Below are 26005 nucleotides of genomic sequence, written 5' to 3' on the forward strand. Positions count from 1 at the left end.
GATAGCCAGCACATGTAGGGGTGGGGAGGGTCCCAGGGATAGGCCAGGCTCGAGCTCCGCCTACACTCCAGAAGCTCTGGCCCAGTGTCCCTCACCCTCCTCACTATTGTGAAGCACCTACGTGCCAGGTGCTTCCTGCACTTGCTAGCACTGTCACGGCCACCAACCCATTTGATCAACATGGGAAACTACAGAGTGGGAGCTGCTTTCAAAGTGAGGAAACTGAGTCTCAGAGAAGGGAGCTGGCCCACTCTGTACGGGTGGGCTTGTGGATATTGGAAAGTTTGGGTAACATGAAGGTAAGGGAGCAGAGCACAGGCTTTCTGACTCCGAGTCCAGTGTCCAGGTCATGGCACCAACCTTGACCTGAGAATGTCAGAGAGGCCATTTGGGACCTGATCAAAAAGGACCTAGGTGGGGTGAGCAAGTGGGAAAGGATTGAAAGAGGTCAGAGCCCCAAGTCCTGCCAACCACTGCCTTCTCCTCTCTGGGCCTTGGTGTCCTTGTCTGCGAGGCCCTCTCAGCTCTGCGCTTATGGTGCTTTGTATGACCCAGCCTTGCAAATGACAGCAGGTCCTACTCCTTGGCTCCACAGAGCCTCAGACAACATGCCCAGGGTGTTTCTAAGAGTGAAACCATGACCAGGGTCACTGTTCTGCCCCCAGCCCTAACCAGGCCCCATACCTGTGCCCAGGCACCTTCCATCAGACCCCAGTTCCAACGGAAAAGAGCCCCGGAGGCCCCTGTCCTACCCATGAGCCTACCCACCACAATGCCTAGACTCCACACGAGCCTTAACTGCCTGTGCTGCTCACTAACTGACTTAGGTCAGCACCTCGGCCACCCCCTCTTTGCAGGACTGGGGCCCTGGAACACAGCTCAGAGAGCTTATGAGCTGTCATCTCTGGCTTAATCTCCCACACTCCCCACGTGACCAGGCCTCCCTAAGGCTGGACAAGGGAAAAAGAGAGCATTCTCCACTTGCAGTGGGGTCACAGCCTCCAGGGCCCCCAAAAGCCCAGAGAGGGCCTTGGGGAAAGTCACGCTGATGCACTTAGAACTTGCTGCTTTGCACAGGGAAGAATCACAACATGAGCCGACAAGTCTATGTTCTATATAAATATTGTTCTGTTTCTCTACGGTTTTATAAATGCTTTTGGGTTCCAATCAGGCAGTAGATAGGCTTTTGAGCCACAGAGAGCAAGCACTGAAATAAAAGCATTTATTTTGCACATTCAAACAAGGTCTGGTCTGGTCCTTTTCATGCTTTTGAAGAGGGCGAGTGGGTGAGCTCATTCACATTGAGACCAGCCAGGTCTTAACTTGACTGGCATTCAAGGCTCTGCACGGTCTGGCTCCCTCGCTAGTCTCTTTCTCAAACAAAACATGTTTGGGCCACAATGAACTTCCTGTATCTCTCCAAACACCATGTGCACTTGCCAACTTCTCAGCTTTTGCATGTGTCACTCCCTGAACCCAGATGCCTTCTTTTTCTTTGCCCGTCTCGTGAATTCCTACTCATCCTATAATGCTTAACAACAAAGTCATCTCTTCTGTGAAATCTTCGCAGATTTCCTCTCAGGCCCCCAGAGCCCTGAAACATGGACCAACTCAAACATTTATTGGTGAACTTTAGTTCCATGTTGGTATGTCTGTCCCCTCGCCATCCTATCTGAAGTCCTCAAGGGCAGGGACCAAGTGTCTCTGAAATAGGCACTAATAAATTCTGAACTGGTAACTCAATGTGTTTGAACTCAGTCAGTTCTCATAAAACCAGTCCAAAAGAAATGTAACAGGAGCCCCCAATGCAAGCCACATATGTAATTAAAATCTTTCTACATTAAAAAGAGTAAAAAGAAACAGGTGAAATGCATTTTATTTAATCTAATATGTCCAAAATATTGTCATTCAACATGTAATCAATATAAAAAGTATTAGTGAGATACTTCACATTCTTATTTTCACACTAGGTCTTTGAAATGTGGTGTGCATTTCACACTGACAGCCTGTCTCAAGTTCGGACTCATTGCATTTCAAGTCTCGGTGGCCACAGGTGGCTGTTGGCTATCATAGGGGATGGCACCATGTGCAGACTGTGATTCCAGGAGTGTGGGAACTTGGTCATGCACCTCATTCCCCACCAAAGAAGCACTGACTGTTTGTTGATTGAATAGATGATAGAAGACAGTCTCTGGTCCTCAGGGAACTCATGTTGAAAGACATGACATGCACCTAAAAAATAAATCAAAATAAACACATTACATTATCTGGGTGCTGAATCCTTCTGTTCCTTGAACACTACACCCTGCTTCTGGCCTGGACTGTCTGAACATTTTATCAATTAGTAACCCACTGGAAAACAGAAACCACTGGCTATTTCAGGTAGAGAGTGAGTTCATAAGGGAAACTGATTGCAAAGGCATCTGAAAGGCAGGAAGAACAGAGGGAGGCGTGCTAAGCAGATATCAGGAAGGAGCTGCCACCTAGACAGTCGCCCAGGAGCCCAGGATCCTGTCCGCACCACCTAGCTGCTGGAAGTGTGGTCACTGCAGCCCTGGAACCCACAGAGCTGCTGGGATCTACCAAGCCTGCTGAAGTCGGCTGTGGCAGGAGCCATGGGCAGGCTGGCAGCTCTCACCCTCCTGCCTTCTCCCCACTGGCAGATCCTAATAAGAACCTAGTTGGCAAGGGGCTCTGGAAAATATCATTTTCAGGCTCCAGCCCCTGAAAACAGAGATGGCTAGGCATTGGGGGTGGGGAAGGCGATGGAGTTGAGTATCTGATACTTAGTGCTGCTTCCTCTGCTAAGAACACCTCAGGAACTCTTACTCAGCCTTCAAAACCCTGCTCCTCGGTGAAGCCTTCCCGGACTGCAGCCATCTGCTTCAGCCTCTGCTTCCCCTCAGCACATTGGAGGAAGCCCTTTACCACACTCAGCAGCCTGAGCTGGGAACAGCTGTTTGTGTGTGCCCTAAATCCGGAGCTCCCGGAGGGCAGAGCCTCACAGACGCAGGATCGAAGCCTGGCCCTGCCATGGATTCGCAACCTCTCTGTGCCTCCACTTCCTCATCTGCTGAGTGAGGATGATATGAAGTTTCCTTTCATGACCAATGTGCAGGACCACTAGAATGGTGCCCAGAAAACACGGGCTGCTCCTGGCACACTGCAACCCTGAGAGCCAACTTCACTCGAGGTCAGGAGCCTTCACGTGCACTGAGTTATTTACTCCTCAAACAACAGTCTCTGTTTTCCCCCCATTTTATAGATTTCATTGCAGAGCTGGGACTTGAACCCAGGCAGCCTGCCCTCCCCAGAGCACAGCCTAGCCCAGAGGAGGCCCGATTTCTACCTGAATCCTCCCCTCCCAAATTGTTCCAGAATGATCGGGGCAGAGGCCCCCACGCAAGCCCTGATGGCCAACATGGTGTGGGCAGGTCTGACTGGGGCCACCTTCCCACCCCTAGAGTTCCTGTCCTCTCCAGCTGCTCTTGTTTGCCTAGGATGCCTGCCAGCTCACCCCCTGGTCTCAAGCCAAGCCCAGAATAACAGACCGTTGATAGAATCTAAGAGGGAGGAGCTGCGGGTGGAGGGCCAGGCAGGAGCGCCCGGGAAGCACGCGCGCCCGGGGGGAGGCCAGGCCTGGGTCAGCTCACTCTCCCGGCCGCCCGCTCGCCTGCCCTCGGGCCTGGGCAGAGACACAGGAACATACACCCGGGAAGCTGGTAAGCCCTGCACCGTTTCAAGAGCCAGAGTCCAAAGGAGAGTGATGAAAACGATGGTGCATCAGCCTCGAGAACACAGGATCCGTAATGACACAGCCCAGAGACCCTCGCAGACCGAAGGGGACCAAAGGAAGCAGACGCAGAAGGCTGTTACCAACACAGCTGCACGCGCGCGCTCACGGGCAGGCGGAGCTCATGGGCCTCGGAAGTCGGGCCGCTTTCCCTGGCGGCGGGAGCCTGGGCTGGAATGGCCCTGATTTTCTTCATCTGGATGCTGGTTAAACAGGCACATTCAGCCCGTGAGAATGTGCCAACTATATCGTTATATAATGGTCCTATTTTTGTATGTATGGCCTGCTTCAATAAAATTTCAAAAAATTCAGTTCTCGAAGGCTCTAAAATTAAGTCCAAAGGGGGATGGAGGCGAGGGACTGAGCTCTGGAGTTCTCTCCGTTTCTTTTCTGGGAGATGGGATGCCAGCAGGGGACTCCTCCAGTGATACTGTGAGGCTGGGACAAGATGTCACACCGGTAATCATCAGGCGGTAAGGGCAGGGCTTGTGAGGCTCATTTGCGGTGAAGAGCGCGAAGTACATCAGTCAGCCAGAATGTGTTGGATGAATGGACACGAAGCTGGGTTTTTATCATCTCAGCCATTCCTCAGAACAGGCCAGAGAGATGATCATCCTATTTCCCAAAGGGGAAACTAAGGCTCAGAGATATAAGACAGCTCACTAGACGTCACCCAGAAAGTTGACGGCAGTCCGAAGACCCTGGGCAACGGAAATGGCAAGTTTCCGCCCACCCCCACCCCTGTCAGCACCCCCTACCCCTCCACCCCCATCAGCACCCCAGGGTCTGAGAAAGCCAGAGCTAGAAGGCTGGGCTCGTAAATACAGTTATCACATGACCCAGCAATTCTGATCCTTGTACACCCAACAGAAATGACACCATGTGACCATGTAGAAAGTTGTACATGAATGTTCATAACAGCATCATTCATAGGAGCCAAAAGGTGGAAACAACCAAGAAGTCCACCAACTGATGAATATAAATAAAATGTAGTATATCCATAAAATGAAGTATTATTCAGCAATGAAAATGAGTGAAGCACTAGTGCATGCCACAACATGGACGAACCCTGAAAACATTATACTCTGTGAAAGATGCCAGTCACAAAAGACCACATATTGTATAATTTCATTTATATGAAATGTCCAGAATAGACAAATGTATGGAGACAGAAAGTAACTTGATGGTGGCCTGGGGCTGGAGGGATTGAGGGATTGGAAGGGGGTAGTGGTTAAAGGGTATGGGGTTTCTTTTGGGGGGTGATGAGCATTGAAGCAGATCGCCGGTGCGAGGTGAGGTGTGCCAGGAGAGAAAATGGGGCTGACACTACAATCGTGAGCCAGGGTGCCAGGCATCCCCTTGAGGCGTCACCTGCATTAACTTGCTGAGCCCTCACAGCACACTGCGAGGCAGGACCTAGCATTGCCTTCTCCACTCCACAGGCCAGGAAACTGAGGCCCAGAGAGGTTACATGACATATCCAGAGTCACACAGCTAGAAAATACTGGAGCCAGGGCACCAACGAGGCAGGTTGGGTCCACAGCATTTGCTCACCTCCTGCTCTGTTGTCACCTGTCAAGTGACATGGATTTATGAAATTAGAGGGTCTTTGACAAGGAAGTCAGAGAAGGCCTCTGAGAAGCTAATGTGGAAGCTGATCCCTTAAGTAAGAGGAGTCGGGCCAGGAGATGGTGAGGGCGGGCGGGCGCAGAGGTGGTGAGGGCCAGGCAGAGGCCATTCCCCAGGAGGCTGCGAGGCGAGGCCCCGGGACCCTGGCCGCGCCGCCCGGCCACAGCGGGGGCCGCTGAGGCAGCTGCTGCGTGTTGCAGGCAGGACGGGGGCCAGGTTGTTATCGGGAAGCACTTTCATGTAAGCATTTCTGGGAAAGCTCAGAAGAAAGGAATCCGAGGCTTGAAAATCTCCAGCAATTGCTGTGATTTCTTTTCATATTCTTAATAAATATTCACTTTTGTGCCCAATTTTATATTCACCATTTTATGTGCTTTTCCTTAAAGAGGGTGCCCCCCAAATGGAAACCACGGTGTCTGAACACGGCCTCCTCGCCAGGAGGAATAAGCCCCCTGCCCTGCCCGCCTCCACACGATGTGCCAGTGAACAGAGGGAGCTGGTAAACCTTCCCGTGCGGCTGGCAGAGGGGCAGACATTGCAGGACCACCGTGGGAAACCATCCACGGTATCTTCCCACGGGCAGCAGCTCCCCTCGTGGACGGTTACCCAACAGAAGCGCCGAGTCAGCGTGCCCTCGGAAGACACGTGCGAGAGTGGCCCGAAGCTGAACACAGCCTGAAAGTTCAACGCCAGGACGGATACGTTCAAACTAATAGTGTAAGAAGGAGAAGGGACAGATTACGGCTGTGTGCAACGGTCACTTGAATCTCACAACACATCCAGCAAAGATGCCAGGCACAGGTACACACCGCATGGTTCAGTGTGAAGTTCAACGCCAGGCAAAACTCGTCTATGATGTTAGAGGTCAGATGGTGGTAGTGACCTTTAGGGGTAGGGTAGCAACTGGAAGGGGAGCCAGGGGAGTGTCTGGGAGGGGGCTGGTAATGGTCTGATTCTTCAGCCGGGTGCTGATTTACACGGGCCTGCTCAGTTCGGGGGGATTCATAGAGGTGCACACTTATGATGTGTGCCTTTTCTTTCTTTTTTTTTTTTTTTTTAAATATATCTTTATTGATTTCAGAGAGAGGAAAGGAGAGGGAGAGAGAGAGAGAAACATCAATGATGAGAGAGTCATTGATTAGCTAGCCCACAACCCAGGCATGTGCCCTGACCGGGAATCGAACCCCGATCGCCTGGATCCTAGGTTGACGCTCAACCGCTGAGCGATACACGGCCAGGCATGTGTGCCTTTTCTATACGCATGTTATATTTTATAAAAAATCTCCCCAATGGTATAAGCTTCAAGCCCCTGGAAACATTGACCCCCCCCTTTTTTTGAAGATTTTCATAAGAGCCAAACTGATGACATACGCAGAGGAGCAAGATCTCACACGCTCTCTGACCTGCTCACGGGATCAGAGGATTTGGATTCTATTCTGCTGGAGGATATGAGAGAAAGGTGATATGATCTCCTGATGCTTTAGGAAGCCGCCCCAGGGAAGGGGTGACTGTGCGAGGGTGAAAGTGGGGACTTGGGAGTGGCTATGGAGTGGCCCAGGGAGGGGGAAGGGCAGAGAAGTTTTCCTTGTTGGGATCTCAAGGGCAAGAATGGCATAGAGGAAGTAGAGGTGGGTGGAGAGGGTTGTTTGGGCAAAGATGGGGAACTGGAATAAAATAGGGGCAACCAGTGCCGGGGACTAGTGGGTAGAGGGAGGTAGGTATGGTTTCTGATTATTACACAATGAGCCGGGCGCCCTGGCACCACCAGGCTGGGCTCCACCTAGAAGTAACTCTCTCTTCGCAACTCCCCCTTCATTCCTTCCCAGGGCTGGCCAGCCTGCTCATGGAAGCTCTACGGAGCTCACAGCCAGATCTTGGCAGCCACCTGGCCTTCACAACACTGACATTTTGTCTCTCTCAGTCATGACTCTGGTTTTTCTTTCTCTTCTTTCCTGTTTTGTTGACCCAAGCTTTTGTGAGGACCTCCCCGGAGCCGACCTCAAGCTTGACGATGTTGTATCTTGTGTCACTGAGGGTCTGATGGCTCTAGTGAAGTGGGTGGTGCTAACCCATTATACAGATGAGGTGAGCAAGACCTGATGAGGTGAAGTGACTTGGGGCCAAGACGACCAAGCCAATAAGAGGCAGAGCTAGATTTTAACAATAATAACAATAGCAGCTGCCATTGTATTAGCACTAAGTGGTGCCAGACACTCTGTTAAGCACTGTGCACTCATCTGACCACCCACTGAGTCCTCACAATGACCCAGTGGAAGAAGCTGCAGTTATTATTACCCCCTTAAAGAAACTCTGTATTGAAGTCTTTCATACATATGCAGAAAAGTGCACAGGTTATAACGGCCTCGTGAGTTTCCACAAACTGAACCCACCATGGGACTCAGGTTAAAAAATAGAACAATTGATACAACACCCAAAGCCCAAGTGATAAAAGAGAAGACTGATAAATCGGACATTATAAACATTTAAAACTTTTGTGTTTCAAAGGACCCCATTAGAAGTATTGCTAGAGATACGAAGGGCACTGTATTAAATGTTTTAATTCACCAGAACATATAACTATTTTAATTTTCTGTAACCTAATTACATAGGTTCAAAATGTGCAAAACAAAAATTGATAGAGCTCTAAGGAGAGATGCACAAATCCAAATCATCATGGAAGGTTCAATACAACTCTCAGTTTTTGACAGAACATGAAGATAAAAAGTCAGTATGGATATAGAAGACGTATTTACCAGATAGAGATACTACAGTGACAAAAAGATCCAAAGTCTTGGTGACTTAATACAGCACAGGTTTATTTCTCACACAGAGTCCAATGGAATCAGGCAATTGCCAGGGCTGTTCTCCTCCATGCAGTGACCCAGGGATCCAGGCTCTCCCACCACATGTTTCTGCCAATTCATCCTGTGGTTTCCACAAATGCTTCTCAAGAAGGGAAAGTGTGAAGGTGGCACGGACTTTAAATGTCTTGGCCCAGAAGTTACACATCTTGCTTCCATCTACCTTTCTCTCTCTCTATTTTTTATAGATTTTAGAGAGAGAGGAAAGGAGAGGGAGAGAGAGAAAAACATCGACTTGTGGTTCCACTTATTTATGCATACTTTGGTTGATTCTTGCGTGTGCCCTGACTCAAAATTGAACCCACGACCTTGGCATATCAGGATGACCCTCTCACCAACTGAGCTATTTGGCCAGGGCCCATTCACATCTCTTAAGCTAGAACTGGTCACATGGTCTCTCCTATCTCCAAGGGTACTGAGAATAGTTTGCTTATGTCTCCAGAAAAGAGAGAAGAACTAGGTAGGAGTGAGCGTTTGCAGTCTCCACTCACTGGATTTCATCAAAACAATGAACAAGTTTGACCTAATGGACATACATAGATCACCCTGCATCCAACACCTTATTTCCAAGCACATAAGATAATTTACAAAAGTTGACTGTAACCTGGCTAGAAAGCCAGTCTTATGAAGTTTTAAAGATTCCAAATCACATAGAGCATGTTATCTAAACAGCTATTCCTTATATACTAAAGTATAAATCAATAATGAGATAATTAGAAATTTTCCATATGCTAAGGAATTTAAAACTACACTTCTAAATAACCCATGGATTCAAGAAGAACTCATAAAGGAAGCCAGAAAATATTTTGAATCAATTCATAACAAAGAAAATTCATATAAAAATTTATAGGTTTAGGTAAATCAATACATGGAAGGAGATTTCTAGTCTTAAATGCCTGTCAGAGGAGCTGAAAATTGATAAAAATAAACACTCATTGTGGTTTTAATTTGCATCTCTCTAATGAGTAGTGATGTTGAGCATTTTTTCATGTCTCTTGGCCATCTGTATGTCTCTTTGGAGAAGTGTCTATTCAGGTCTTTTGCTCATTTTTTAAATGGAATTGTTTGTTTTCCTGGTGTTGAGTTGTAAAAGTTCTTTTGTATTTTGGAAATTAACCCCTGATCAGATGTATCATTGGCAAATATATTCTCCCACACAGTGGCTTCCCTTTTCATTTTGTTAGTGTGGTGTTTTGTTTTTTGCTTGCAGAAGCTTTTTAGTTTGATGTAGTCCCATCTGGGTTGATTTCTGGGCTCTCTGTTATTCCAGTGATCTGTATGCCTGTTGTTCTGCCAGTGCCGGGCTGTTTTGATTACAGTGGCTTTATAGTATAGTTTGATATCTGGTATTGTGATCCCTCCAACTTTGTTCTTCTTTCTCAAGATGGCTGAGGCCCCATTCATGTAATTCAGCACATAACCTGATTAAAGGGCAAAAACAACATGCAAAAGACCACTTGATAAAATATTGATATTTATTCACGATTTTAAAACTTTAAAAACATTGTGGGAAGTTATGAACAGAAGGCAATATCTGTAAGTTGATAAAGATTATGTCTGCAGCAAAGAGTTAATGGTAAAATATTGCAAATTTCTCCCTTTGAGATCAGAGACAAGTCAAGGATGCCCATGGCACCCACTTTTTCAACATTTTACTGGAGATCTTACAAGTGCTGTAAGTCAAGAAAAAAAAAATAGAAGAGGTAAGATTTGGAGAAGAAATAAAACAGTCATCTTTCAAAGGTGTGGACAAAAAAAGGGGTTCTACAAAAAGTAACCTCACTGGGTGATCTGATCATAAATTCCTAACTTGGCAGGTCATGGTGAGTAGTCACTCCCCAGGGCCCATAGCTTCTTTTTTTTATTTATTTAAATATACCTTTATTGATTTCAGATAGAGGGAAGGAGAGGGAGAGAGAGAGATAGAAACATCAATGATGAGAGAGTCATTGATCGAGCCCGCAACCCGGGGAATGTGCCCTGACCGGGAATCAAACCCCGATCGCCTGGATCCTAGGTCAACGCTCAACCGCTGAGCCACGCCCGGCTGGGCATAACTTCTTGATTGATTGACTGATTGATATTTAGAGAAAGAGAAACATCAATTTGTTGTTCCATTTATTTATACATTCATTCGTTGCTTCTTGTATGTACCCTGACCTGGTATCAAACCCAGAACCTTGGCACACCTGGAGACACTAACCAACTGAGCTACCAGGCCAGGGCCCAGACCCATAACTTCTTTAGTGAAAGGTTTATCTTTGCCTCAAGCAAGCCCTGTTCTTGTGCATCAAGGTTAACACACCTTTAAGATGCCAGAGTAATTCCCTTTTTTCAGACCTCTGGGAAGCAACCACCCTCAAGGCAGCACATAATCTTGTTAGCGATCCCATAATCCAATCCCTGCCTGGCTTTCTCCCACCTTCTGTAATCTTCCTTACATTCCCTCCTTTTCCGAATTCGTGAAAAGCTGTAAAACTGTCACTCTCCGGAGCATTTGACATCTTGCTTCCCGGCATGCTAACAGTTTTGGCTTAAATAAACTCATAAAAATCCTCTACAAATTCCTTATGTCGACAGAGGTGATATAATTATGTATATGGAAACCTCAAAATAATTGACCACTGTGTTATTTAAAGTAACAAGAATGTTTAGCATTTTTTATTAGATACAAAATAAATATATTAAAAATATGTTTCTATACAACAACCTACTGAGTTATTGGATGAAGCTGCTGAGGGCTAGTTTTGCACTTGGGGCAAGAAGCTGTTTTAAACATTCCAAGACGAACCTGTTGAAATAGGCTCTTCCATGTGTGAGTGAGCTCCCCGTTACTGGAAGGGTTCAAGCAGGGACAGGATGGGCTGCGTCCAGGGATGCTGGAGAAAGAACTTGGGCTCAGAGTGAGAGGCTAGGCCCTCCCCGGCTGGACCTCAGCTCTTCTTACACTCAGCCCCGGGTGGCCTTTCTCCCCTCTTTTGGCTCCTCTCTAAATCAACTTAATCTCTTTGGTAAACTGGTAAAATGAGTCAGGATTTATAACCCCAGGAAATATTTGTAACAATCCCTAATCTTACAAGAGTTAACTCCCCTCTCCTAGGCTCTGCTTTCAGAGAAAACCCACCCCTGACATTTCTCTTGCTCTTTCCCGGCCTGCCCCACCAGGCTCATCTTCCTCGTTCCAGTTCTCTGGTGGAGCGCACAGCCCCCGAGTGTGGTGGGTGTTGGGCTGGGGCTTCTCCACAAGCACAGAGAATAAAGATCACTCTGTTCAAAGGCTCCCTATTGCTGGGTCCTGTTTTTCTTCAACGCCACAGACCCCGTCTACAAAGGCAAATCCTTCCTTGCAAACAGTGCCACACTGAGCATTTTCTAGGTGCCCAGCATTGTGCTACGGGCTTCATGCTTTTGACTTCTCCAAATCCCCCATGCAGCCCCATGAGGTAGGCTCTATCACCAGCTCCTCGGGTCACATAGTAAGTGGGGACCTGTGACTGGGACAGTCTCATTTCAGACCACACGTCCTGAAGCACCATGCTAGCTGGGTCGGTCTGGGTATGTTTTTATGGCTGTTCTCAAATGGATTGTACATGGTCCTCTAAGGGCCCAACATGGAGCAATAGAGCTGCTGTCTTTGGAGTCAGACAGCCCTGAACTTTCCAGCTACGGGATCTCAGACCTCAGTTTGCTTACTTGAGGAATGGGGCTAACAGGTATTCCCACTTTCTCAGGGTTATTAAGGGTCGAATGAGATGGTGATTGCAAGGGCTCATCACACAGGGGCTGCTCCATACACGTTGGCTGCGGTTATGGGCAGCCTCTGGGGTCGGGACTCTCAACACAGCAGAGCTGGAGCCACGAGCTCGGGAAGATGTTGCAGCCCAGGAGGTGAGGCAGGCCTGACCCTGCCAGGGACACGGACACGGACACGGACACTGCCGTCGCCTCACTGGCTCTATTGCAGCTGGCACATTGAGGGCAGATGCAGAGCGCGAGGCTGCTAATAAATCTGTCAGTTTCCAGAATGCCCCTGCCCTGGGCCCTGCTCTGACAGGCACCACAGGACGGCCGACAGCTGGCAGCGGACCCAAACGTAGGCTGAGCCAGCAGATAACTCCGTAATGGACTGCCCTCAAGCTGGAGGCATTAACCTTGCTGCTGACCCCCTCCTCCCGCCCCAGACCTGGGCTCTGGGGTTAACCCTTCCCTTCCCGGGCCCAGGGGAGCTGAGAGCACAGCTTACGTGAGGGAGGGTTGTATTGATTATCTACTGCCACCTAACAAATTACTACCAAATTAGCAACTGCAAACAGCAAATAGTAGCTCTCAGTTTCTGTGGGGCAGGAATCTGAACCGCGCTTCCCTGGTGGTCCTGACTCAAGGTTTTTCACGAGGTTTCAGTCGAGGTGCCAATCTTGGTGGCAGTCATCTCTCAAGATTCACTCACCTGGGCCTCGCCACAGGCCACCTCTTGTCAAGGCAGCTGGCCTCCCCCAGCACGAGCAGTGAAGAGAGAGCAAGAGGCCCACCCAAGATGGAAGGCGCAGTCCTTTTATAACCCAACCCCTCATCCCCACTGCTGACGTACTTTGTTCGCTCACTGCAAGTCACTAAGTCCACACTCAGGAGGGAATTACACAGGGTGTGAAACACAGGAATAGGGGGTCATTGGGGGCCATCTCAGAGGCTGCCTACATCGGGGGGCTGCTCCTGCAACACACACACAGATCTGAGGCCAGCTCACTTTCAGGTGCACCTGCCCAGAGAGCCAGGAATTGACTCCTCATTTCATCTACTCCCAAGTCCTGTTAATTCAGAAACCTAAATAGCTCTCAAGTCTGACCACTTGCTCTCTCTTGATTGTCTCAGTTCTGGCCAGGCCCTCATTATATTGCACCCGGATGTGGTCACCATGTCACCACTTCCTCCCTTGTCACCTCGGTATCTATTCTGCTCCCCTCAATCACCACCCATCCCTTCTACTATCACCTGAGTCTTCCTAATAGTAGTCAGAGGAGTCTTTTCAGATCGGACCCTGCCTTTCCTTGCTGAAAACCCTTCTGAGGCTCCCCACACTCTCAGCATGAGGACCCAAGTTCTCTTTAGGCAAAAAGATGCTGCGAGGTCTGGCTCACCCCGAGCCTTGACAGCCTCACCCCGCAGCAACACTGTCTCCTTTCAGTGCATTGAACGTGCTTTGTGCCCTCCTGGTATAGACTTTGCACATGCTGTTCCTCTTCCAGGAATGCTTTTCTTGTCTCCTTCTCCTAGGTGACCCCTATCACCCTTTGGATCTTGGCTCAAGGGTTGCTTCCTTGAATGAGCTGCCCCCATCTAGCCCTGACTCAGTTCCAGTCTCCTGTTGAAAACTTGTCATAGCTCTTGGTGAGGCACACTGTTCCTTTATCTGGTTGGTCACTGTCTACACCCACCCCCTACCCCCCAAGACTGTAAGGGCAGGGACTGTATCTGGTTTTGCCAGCTGCGCCCATAGTGCCCATCACCAGTGGGCACGTAAGTAACATCTGTTGAATTTTTTAAAAATTAAAATTCTTGTGCAGATGATAAAACTACAACTTGAAAAACATAAATTTGTTAGAATCACAGATCTCCAGGGCTTACAGGAGGCTCAGAAACCAGTCAGCCAACCTCCTTGTTTTGGGAAGAGGAAACTGAGGCCGAGATGGGGAAGGGCTTCCCGGGCTACAGAGCGAGTGAGAACAGCAAGGAGAGGCCAGGCCTCTGGTGACCCCTCACCTGCCACTGTCCATCTGTCATGAGCCCCATTTGCCTTCTATCACCACCTAAAGCTCCCCACTGGCACCTGGCAAATGCTAGCGGATCACTGCCATCAGCCCTGATACCTTGGCGCAGACTCAGAAACCTCTTTTCTGGTAAATTCTCGCAAAGCCTCTTTTCTGGTAAATTCTTCTCTTAGCTTTGGAACTACTTAAAAATGCATGACTGGCCCTGAAAACAGCCATTTCACCCCAAATCAAGAACCAGCCCTGCCTTTGAAAAGTCTCCATTTTGGGCTCCTCCCACATGGAGCCCTAGACCCTTTGAGCAGGCAGGGACTGAGGTGACCTGGGCCAGTGGCAGAAGAAACTGAGGCCAGAGAAGGCCAGTGACTTTCCTGAGAAGGTCGCACAGGGAATCAGTGACAGGGCAGAGGCCGCGATCCAGGCCTCCCCCTCTCAGGCCAGTGCTCCTGCCTCTGCAGCCGGTGGCAAGAAGTGGATGGGATTGATTTAAGGCACCTGCAGGCTCTGATCCGAGGCTAACAGATCCTTCTTAGCATCAGGGCTCCCTCCTCAGACTACGGTCAGCTTTGCAGACTCCTGTCTCAGATCCTCTGCAGAGAGTTACTCTCGACGTGCAAAAGCGGCAAACTAGCATTTCAAAACAAGCAAACAACAAGCAAACACACCAAGACTGCAAACAAACCGGTATTGCAAAAACAAAGTGGTATTTAAAAAATTCCCCGCTGGCATTCAAATTTTTGCCAGCATTTAAAAATCGGAGAGGTTTTTACAAATCCAGATTTCCATCTTCTCAGAGAAAAATCAGACCACCTGGCAACACTCATTCTGCCTCCTGTCATGCCAACACTTGGCTGAACTGCGGAGTGGTTGTCACACACTCACCTGTCCACAGCTGCCCAAACTCCAACCTTTCCATCGCCTTCCCAGGCCACGAAGGCACTTGAGTTTGTGGCATCTATTCTACCGGATTTGAGAATCACCTCTGTAACCTGTTCCCTGGATAAGTGGTCCCATTGGTTCTGTTTCATGCCTCCAGGAATGGGGAGTTCACTACCAGTCTGTTCCATGGCCGGTCAAGAAGATGGTGGTGGGAAGGGAGAGCTTGATATAACAGGTCATGCCAGAATGTAATTCCAGAGCCTATAAACTTTAATTGCCTCATAACCAGGTCTCTCACGCTTGTTTTGGCCGAGGCAGGTAATAGGGCCACTCTTGGGAATGGCTTCACAGATTTCTAGGCCACGGAAATGAAGTCCAGATGCCATTGCATTCTGGGCAAACTAGGGGCCAGGTCTGGATGGCCCTTTTGAAGTTTCAAAGACGGCCACCGCTGATATTAAAAAAAGGGGTTGGAGGTCTGTCTTTGGGTTCTTGAGCAATGGCAGCTCTCAAATTGCCTTTCTGACCTCACCAGGGGCTGTCGCCACCACCCATGTTTCATAATCTATGGGACGAGTGTGTGGGGGTTCCTCTAGCCATGTGAGGCCGCTGAGCACTTCATCAAGAGGCAGCCTGGGGAATCTGGGCAGATACTCTTAATAGAGTTCCTGGCGAGCATCAAACTTTGGAGCTTTAAAATAGCAATGGCTTCGTTCCCACCACACTTATCAGTAGTCATACCTCAAAGCCAGCAGAATTACTAGAGTCTGGGACTATTAGCTCTGGGAGGGGCCTCCTATGTTTTATCTCGTCCTACTCTCTACCTGCATCACGAAGCTCCCTATAGCACCCAAGACAAGAAGAGTAGGCCAGCCCGGCGGGGCAACAAATCTCCCTGAAAATGAGCCAGAAGTAGCTCCCCACTAAATGTCCATCTCCTGCCCTCAGAGTAAGAATCAGGCCTGTCTTCATCTATAGCCCATGAGCACCACCAAACTTGCCCTCCCCTTGCCTGCAGACTAACCCACTCCAGGTCATCTATTCCATCCTGGGAGGCCTTGATGCTGAAGCCCGGCCGCCCTCCTGCAATTAGCCAGTGTCCCTTTTCAGCACCTTCACATCAGTTGTGACTTTAAGTGGACATAGTTCTAAAAAAATAATAATAATAAAATAAAATAAGTGGACGTAGTTCTTGCTCCAGGACCTCCAGGGAAGAAAGGCTGAGCCCAGCTGTGCCACATCCTAGGCTCACATGCCCAGAGTTTGCACAGATTGTTCCGTTTCAGCAAACAGATTGTATTTATTTAACAAATACTTAGTTAGCTCAGCTTACTTTAGCAATATTGATTCATTAAATTCCCATAACCCTCTGAAAGAGAGTCCATTACTCTCATCCCCAGAGTACAAAGGGAGGTGAAGTCACTTGGCCAAAGTGCCAGTTAAGTGGGGAGGTTGGGAATCAAACTCAGGTCACTGGAGTCTGCAGCTGGTGCTCGTAATCGGTGCCGCCTCTCCATGTAGTTGTCAGTGTTAGACATGGGGATTGAAAGCTTCCAGGGAGATCTGGAAATACCAAGTGTTCCTGATTAGTCTGCCCCATCCTGACTTCTCCGCAGTGATGGAGTTGGGACTTCACCTGAGTTCCAAAATCAGGCTCTTTGCTCTAGCCTAGAGCATGCTGAGTGAACTAATCTGACTTAACTGAAGTAGAATCCTCTAGGGCAGCAATATCACAAAGATCCTCTTCAGAGAAGTGGCTGGCTTGGAGTCCACATGCATATCTGACAGGACACAATTACCCGGTGGGTCCCTGGGCCAGGGAGGTAACTACCCAGCCTAGGCATCTGACATTTTAAAAGTGCAAAAAAAAAAAAAAAAAGTGCACATGTCAGTAGACTCACCCCTGGGCGCCGCTTGGGGGTGGGGGTGCGGGTTGAGCAGAGTCCTTCTGATTGAGGCCAAAAGAGAAAATAAGAATAAAAATAAATAAAAGTGCAAGTTAGGAAAAATAAATGGAGACGCCATTCATTCACAGCCCAATGATCCAGAAGTCATCATGGTCTCTTGGCTGAAGTGCACATTACATTAATCCAAATACGGGCAAACTCTTTCTTGCAAGAGGCCAGGCAGTAAACATGTTGGGAAAGGCAGTCATACACAGCCTGGTGACCTTCGCACAGTTGCATAAGAGCGCACCCGGGACCCGAAACTTTCCTCACAGGAGGATGAGGAGCCCTCACTGCCTGTGCTGGTGAATCTCCTTGGTGGGAAGTATCTGTCCCCCACTAACAGGCTGCATGTGTACTTTTTTGTGCGTCCTACGGCACCTGGAGAACCCTACTGCTGTATCTGCTCCCAGCAGGAGGAACCAGGGGCCTCCATCTGCAGCACCAGAGCGGAGGGGTGTGTCTACATGAGTTGTGTTTTTCTTGGTGACTTTGACACCTGAAACCACGCACTTTAAAAAGCTTACCATCTCTGCCTTTTATTTTTTTAAAAATATGTCTTTATTGATTTCAGAGAGAGGAAGGGAGAGGGAGAGAGAGAGAGAAACATCAGTGATGAGAGAGTCATTGATCGGCTGCCTCCTGTGTGCCCCCAACTGGGCATCGAGCCCGCAACCCGGGCATGTGCCCTGACCAGGAATCGAATCAGCATCTCCTGGATCCTAGGTCAACGCTCAACCACTGAGCCATGCTGGCCGGGCCCATCTCTGCCTTTTGAGATATTTGGACTATTTAGATTTTATACGATTGCTGATAGGATCAGGTTTTAGTGTATCTTGCTATTTGTTTCCTATTTGTCTCATCTGTCCTTTTTGTCTGCCTTCTTTGGGAACAATTGGGTAATTTTTATGATTTTACTGCCTCTCCTTTGTTGACTTATAGCTACAACACTATTTTTAAATTTATCTTTATTGTTGAAAGTATTACACATGTCCCCCTTTTTCTCCGTCCCATTGACACTCCCCCCACTCTTGCGCCCCCCAGGCCTCCACCACACTATTTTCGGTGTCCATGGGTGATGAATAGATGCATGTAAGTTCTTCGGTTACTGTCTTCCCACTGCACTGCCCTTCCCTCTGAGATTCGTCAATCTGTTCCATTAAGCTATAACTCTTTGTTATTCTAGTGGCTACTTTAAGTTTTTAAATGTACATCTTTAACTTACCACGTTCTACCTTTAAGTGACATAATACTCCATAAATACTATATCTTTATAATGATATACTTCCATTTCTCCTTCTTCTGACTTAGTTATTCTTGTCATACATTTTGCTTTCCTGTTATAAACCCTAAATATGTTATTTCTGTTTAAATATTCAATTATTTTTTAAAGAAATTTAAATAATAAAATAAAATTATATACTTCTCTCCCCAAATAGTTATCGTCTTTAGTGCTCTTCATTCCTTTGTGTAGATCCAGATTTTCATCTGGTATCATTTTTCTTCTGTCTGAACAACTTCCTTTTTAACATTTCTTCTTTTTTTAAAAAATGGATTATCTCAGAGAGAGGAAGGGAAAGAGAGAGAGAGAAACACCGATGTGGGAGAAAAAGATCCATCAGTTGCCTTCCGCACACGCCCCGGCCAGGTTTTGAACTTGCAACCTGGGTACGCACCCTGACTGGGAATCGAACCCACCACCTTCTGGTGTGTGGGAGGCAGCCCAACCAACTTAGCCACGCCGGCCAGGACCCTCAACATTTCTTATTGTTCGGGTCCACTGGTGATAAGTTCTTTCAGCTTTTGCTGCTTTGGAAAAGTTTACGTCGCCTTCATTTTTGAAAGACGTTTTTTGCTAAATACAAAATTCTAGGTTGACAGGGTTTCCCCCACCTCTCAATGCTTTAGAGATGCCAGGCCGTCCTTTTGGGCCGGCAGAGTTTCTGACGAGACGTCTGTGGCCTTTCCGATCTTCATTCCTGTTTATGTTTCTTTTCACTCTTTATCACTGGGTCAGCAGTTTGGCTATGATGTGTCTTAGCATGGGTAGTGTTTTTTCACTTATTCTTCCTGAGGTTTGCTGAGCTTCTTGGATCTGTGACTTTATAGTTTTCATCATATTTTGGAAATTACCATTATTTCTTCAAATATATTTTCTATCTCTTTCCCTTTCCTCTCCTGTTCTATATTTTTGACACTTGGTATTATCCCCACAGGTTGTTCTGTTTATTTCTTTAATTTAACTGATATTTTCTTCTGCAGTGTCCAATATGCTGTTAATCCCATTCAGTTTATTAATTTCAGATATTGTATTTTCATCTCTAAAAATTTGATTTGGATTTTAAATATATATATATAGCCTATGTCTTTCCTTATTGTGCTCATGATTTCCTTCCTTTATATCCTTGACTATTTATTATCTGAATAGTAGCTGTTTAATGTCTGCTGGCTAACTTTATAGTGCGTCACTTAGGACCTATTGATTTCTTTTTCTCCTAGCTCTGGCCATTCTTTTATTTGCATGTCTGGTGACTATTTGTTGAATGCCAAACATAGTAAATTTTACATTGTTGAATCCTGGGTTTTATTGTGTTTCTTCAAACAATGTTGGACTTTATTCTGCGAAGAAGTTAAGTTACTGGCAGATCAGATTGAGGCTAATTATTAAGTTTTTATTGGCAGGCTGAGAGCAGCCTTTACGCTAGTACTAATTTAGCCCCACTGCAAAGGCATGACCTTTTGAAGATTCTATCTAATGCTCTGTGTATTACAAGCCTCTCCACCCTAGTTAGCAGGAACTACAACTATTCCCAGACCTATGTGATCTCAGGGAATTATCTGGCCTACTGCTGTTTGTTCTTTCCCTGGACTCATGGAGTTTCATCCCACACACACGTTCTGATCAGAACTCACTTAAGGATCAAGATTTTCAGCTTTGTCTCTGAGCAGCTTTGTCTCTGAGCAGCTACCTCTTTTCTGTTATTTCTCCCTGCAGATTCTACCCACATCAGCCTTCCTGAACTCTGATCTCTGTCTCCTCGGTGCAGCGATACAGTGGGCCTCTGGGTCCCCATCTCTGGGCTGCAGATTGGAAGCACCCTCAACGAGAAAGATGGGGTAATCCTCTCTTCCCTGTTGGTTTCCCTTTTCTCAGGGCCTCACAGGTCTGTGCTTCCTGATGTCCAGTGTCTGAAAACATTTGTCTTAAATATTTTGTCTGCTTTTCTAGTTGTTTATGGTGGAGGGCCATTCCCATAGCACCTAATCTTTTGTGGGTAGAACTCTACACTAGTTGTTTTCGTTATTGGTTTATACTTTAAAATGTTATTTAACTAATAGATGGTGATTCGTCAAAGATTGTTAGAGACCTTTAAGGAAATTATGTTTGGAGTTAGTTCATGAATATTTTTGTTTTACAATTCTACCAGGAAGCCAGGCTCTGTCAAGATTGTTATAAAATGTTGAGCTTGGCCTGGCCCATGTGGCTCAGTGGTTGAGTGTCGACCTATGAGCCAGGTGGTCACGGTTCGATTCCCGGTCAGGGCACATGCCCAGGTTTCAGGCTCAATCCTCAGTGAGGGGTGTGCAGGAGGCAGCCGATCAGTGACTCTCTCATCATTGATGTTTCCATTTCTCTCTCCCTTCCCTTCCTCTTTGGGAAATCAATAAAAAAAAATTTTTTAAATGTAGAGCTAGGAAATGATCTTCAAGGCTAACCTGAATAATCAAAAATTAACCATTACAGGCTTACCTTGGTTTATTGCATTTCACTTTATTGTGCTTCACAGATATTGCGATTTTTACAAACTAAAGGTTTGTGGCAACCCTGGGTCAAGCAAGTCTATTAACACCATTTTTCCAACAGGCTCAGATGATGCTTAGCATTTTTTAACAATAGAGTATTTTTTTTATCAGGCATGTACATTGTTTTTTTTAGACATAATGCTATTACAAACTTAACAGACTACAGTATAGTATAAATATAACTTTTACGTGCACTAGAAACCAAAAAAATTGTGACTCACTTTATTGCCATACTCGCTTTATTGTGGTGGTCCAGAACCAAAGCCACAACATCCCCAAGGTACGCCTGTGCTTAAGCTAATTCTGAAATTCACTTTTAAAAGTGTTCGAAATTTTGACAAAGGTGCCAAGACCATTCAAAGGGAAAGAACAATCTCTTCCACAAATCGTGCTGGGATAAAGTTGAACTCTAGAATTCAAGAATAAAGTTGAGGAAGTGCAAGAATAAAGATGAACTCACTCATACCATACACAAAAGTTAACTCAGTGGATCAAACACCTAAGCACAAGAGCTAAAAGCATAAAATCCTAGAAGAATATACAGGAGTAAACCTTCATGACCTTGGATTTGGCAGTGTTTACTTAGACGTGAGACCAGAGCACAGGCAACAAAAGAAAACTTAATTAAATAATTAAAAACTTAATTTTGAAGTCACCCAAATTAAAACTTATAGACATCAAAGGACACTATCAAGAAAGAGTAAAAAGACACCCACGGGTGAGAGAAAATATCTGCAAACCATGTATGTGGTAAGGGCCTATTATTCAGGACACATACAGAACTCCTATAACTCCACAAACACCCAATTCAAAAATGGGCAAAGAACTTGAATAGACATCTGTTCAAAGAAGAGATACAAATGGTCAACAAGCACGGAAGACACTCGATGTCCTCAGTCACTGGGGAAATGCAAATCAAAGCCACAAGGAGGTATCACTTCATACCCACTAGGAGGGTTATTGTCATGGACCGAGTCGTGTTCCCTCGCAAAACACTGTATGCTGAAGTCCCAACCACCAGGATCTGTACATGTGACCTTATTTGGAAATCAGGTCTTCACAGGTTTAACAAAGTTAAGATGAGGTTGTTAAGGTGGACCTTAATCCAATATGACTGGTGTACTTATAAGAAGGAGTTAAATTTGGACAAAAACCCAGAAGGAGGTGGAGGCAGAAGCCAGGGAATGATAGATGCCTGGGCTGCAAGAAGCTGACAGGCGCGGGAGGGTCCTCCCCTAGAGCATGGTTCTGCAAATGCCTTGATTTCCGATTTCTAGCCTCCAGAACCGAGACAAGAAATTTGTTGTTCTAAGCCACCCAGTTTGTGGTACTTTATTACAGAGCCCTAGAGCACTAACAAAGGTATAATTTTTTAAATGGAAATAACAAGTGTTGGAATATGTTGATGGCTAGTTTTGTATCAACTTGGCAGGGCCATGGTGCCCAGATATTTGGTAAAACATTATTTTGGATGTGTCTATGAAGGTGTTTTTTGGATGACATTAATGTGGGTGTTCCTCATCTAATCAGTCAAAGATCTTAATAAAACTGACATCCTGGCCCTTGAGCGAGAAGGAATTTCTGCCAGCAGACTGCCTGCCTTTGGGCTTGAACTGCAGCTCTTTCCTAGGTCTCTAGCTGCTGGGCCTCCCCTATAGACTTTGGACTTACCAAGCCTCATCAATTGTGTAAGCCAATTCCTTGAAATAAATCTGACCCTCTCTCTACATATGCACGCCCTGTTTGGGTTCTAATTCTCTGAAGAGCTCTGACTAACACAGCAAGGACATAGAGAAATTGGAACCTTCATACATTGCTGATAGAAAGGAAAATGGTGCAGCCACTATGGAAAAGCATATGATGAGTTAATGAGTTAAACATAGAGTCACCATATGATCCAGCAATTCTACTCCTAGGTATGTACCCACAGGAATTGAAAATAGGTATTCAAACAAAAATGTGTACAAGAATGTTCACAGCAGCCCTACTGACAATACCCAAAAGGTAGAAACAATCCAAATATCCATCAACTGATAGATAAATAAATATGGCATATCCATACAATGAAATATTATTCAACCATAAAAAGGAATAAAATCCGGACAATACTACCACATGGATAAACTTCGAAAACACTGCTGAGTGAAAGAAGAGAGGCTCAAAGGTCACATCGCGTAGATTCAATTTATATTAAATGTTCAGAACAGGCAATTTCATAAAGACAAAAAGGTTAGTGGCTGCCAGGGTGGGGGGCTCAGAGGAATGAGAGTGACCGCTAATGGCTGTGGGGTTTCCTTTTGAGGGGTGAAAATGTTCTGGAACTAGATCGTGGTGATGTTCGCACATCACGAATACTAAATGCCACTGATTCACACTTTTTAAATGGCTAAAATGGTACATTTATGTAATGTGTATTTTACCACAATAATAAAACCATGTGTCCCAAGTACACGCAGAAGGGTGATTCACAAATTCACTAAGTAAGAAGCCAGCCACAGCTGTGGAAGCGAACGTTCCAAGTTCACACCAACAGAACAATGAAGCGAGAATCAATCATGTGGGTAACCATCGCAATGAATAAGCAGGCTTGTGCAACTCCATTCACAAAGCAACTTGATTTTCATTTTTATATTTCTTTGCTAATCCTCACCGGAGGCTATTTTTTCCACTGACTTTTTTTTTTTAGAGTGTGGAAAGGAGGGAGGTAGGGGGGAGAAGGAGGGGGTGGAGAGAGGAGGGAGAGACACATCGATTGGTGGCCTCCTGCACGGGCCCTGACGGGCTGGGGATCAAACCTGCAACCCAGGCACATGCCCTTGACCGGGAATCAGACCGTCTGGTGTGTGGGCTGATACTCTAACCACTGAACCACACTGGCCAGGGCCACAGAGCAGCTTTATTTTTGTTTCCATCTGTCCCTTGAAATCCAATTTGTGGGACTTGTACACCTGCTAGCTCTGGAAGAAAACTCAGGTTTCCACAACTTCTCGAGTCAATCTTATTTAGTAATAACAGTAGTAGAAAGTCCCATAGTTACCCTTAAGGTGCAAAACAGCTCCAATCCAGAAATTTAAATGTTCAAGCCCATGTTATAATCAAAAATAGCTTACCCCCGGAAGCTGAGCTCTTCTGGGCCTGCTCAGGGCAGCGGCAGGGAGGAAAGGCAGGCGCCGCAGAGGAAGTCCCTGCTCGAGGTGTTGTGGCTGGGCACCGGCTCGGCCCCTTTCACTACTTTCTCGAGTGTGCTCCTCCGACACCCTGGGAGGCTCGTCCTCGCCCAGGCGCCTCTCAGGCATGGTGCCTACCCCTTGTGTCTTTATTTTCTGCCTGTTCCTCGGCACGGCCAGTCAGTTCACCCCCATGAGCCAGGCCCTGGCTCTTGGTCAGGCTCCGAGATGACCCTCGCCGGCTCCCCAGCGTGCCGTCCACGCCTGGCCCGCAGGAGGCAGGCTCTAGGAGTGGAGGCTGCACCCACCTCTCCCTGGCTCCATCCTCAAAGCTCCTGGCCAGCCGCTGGCATCTTACCCTTTAGGTTTTCCCAGGCAGGGGTCCAGTCCACCGGATCACCTCCCTACACCAAACATACTAAGCTCCGCTGAGGCCCCTTGCCCAGCCTTGCGGTCAGAGGCAGGTGGCATTTGCTGCCCTCCCTTAGGAGACTCAAAACTCACAAATGGTTCTCTTCAAAGAAATCCTCGCCCAAAAGCGCCTTCCTTCAACTCTAACTCCTCTTTAATACCCTTAATGTGGGTGACCTGGGTTCAAGGCGGCTACAGGTTTTTGACCATCTCCATTGTAAAAATAGCATATGGTGTAGGCATGTGGTATCTACTGCTGCCTTACAAAAAAAATCTATTTTAAACTCCTGTTACATGTGAATTTAAATGCCTACTTTCATTGCTGAATGTACCAACAGCTACCATTGAGCCCCTAATTTGTCCCACACATGGTACTAGGCCCTTTTTACAAACATCTCATGTAAAGTTTATAAGTATGTTTCTAACTACTTTATCATTTTCCTAACTAGGAATTATGGTAACTGGCATTTAAAAATCTGTGGAGTGCATTGTAAGTAAGATTTTCGGTAGAAAAATTATTTTGAAGCCTAGTCATGGAACTTCACACGTGGAGAGGATTCCAGAGGTTGTTGAGTGACCCTCACTCATTTCCTCAAGAAGCTGCGGGGTCATGAAAGGCTGGAGGTTGAGGGACTTGCCAAGGTCATCGCAGTGAGAGATGTGGGTTATCACTGGGCACAGCTGCCTCTTCTCATTCATAAAAAAATATTAGATAAGTGCTGATTTATACTGCTAATTTTAATATTTATCAAACCAGTGGTAGAAATGAATTTTTAACACAAACTATTTCGGCGTCTAAAAAATTGAACTGGGCTTGCAACACCACATAAAGCTGTAGGGATCCCAATCTACTATGTGGAAGAACGGATTCTTAATTGAATCTGTGCCTCAGAGTGGGAGAGGAATTGTTAAATGGAAATCTTGTGGAGGTGGCAATGAGAATGAGTGGAGCCAGATGAATGATCCCAGGAGAAAGTAAGATAGCAAACCAGGCTGGAAAAGAGCTTTTTCTTAAAGATCTGAAATAGACCAAATGCAGATTGTTTGTGCCCAATGAATTAAGATCTTTACTCCCCATCTTCCCAGTCTTGGCAGGCTTCTGTGTTATGATCCTTTTAGATGACGATCTCCAGGGTTTCATATATGCTTTCTACACGTTAGCACAATGGTGATATTATTCATTGATATGGGAACCTAGGACATGCCATCCAGCGTTGACTTCGGCCCTGCATTCTTCTCATGCAACACAACAATCATGAGATTTTAGGGTTGGCAGAGAACCTAGAAATAACTGAGTCCACTACCACATTTCAAAGATAAGAAAACTGAGGCCCAGAGGGACAAACTTGGCCCAGGAAGGTCACACAGAGAGCTAATGGCTCTAATCACGAAAGTTAAGCATTTTGACAGATTCATGGACTCTTGGGTAGTTCCATCTTCAGCTCTGAGGACCTCAGAGTCACATTTTGTAGCCTGAAGTGCTAATTAAACTGGAGGAATTATGGACTTACTATTTATAGGTAGGAGTGAAGACATTAACTAGGCCATGAAACCAGGGGACACAGAAGGAGATCTTGTCTCTCGAGATCCACACATTACATTGAACCTTTATATTTTAAGACAGAACCTGGGTAATGCAGTCTCCTCTCCTAACTCTGGACTCCAGCTTGAGTTGCATTTAGTCTTGAAGGACCAACCACTGCAGTTTTCTGCATCAGGAGATAAATGGGTAACCCTACTCCTGGCAAAT

This window comes from Miniopterus natalensis, chromosome 7 (genome assembly GCF_054644295.1).
Source record: "Miniopterus natalensis isolate mMinNat1 chromosome 7, mMinNat1.hap1, whole genome shotgun sequence".
Lineage (NCBI taxonomy): Eukaryota > Metazoa > Chordata > Mammalia > Chiroptera > Miniopteridae > Miniopterus > Miniopterus natalensis.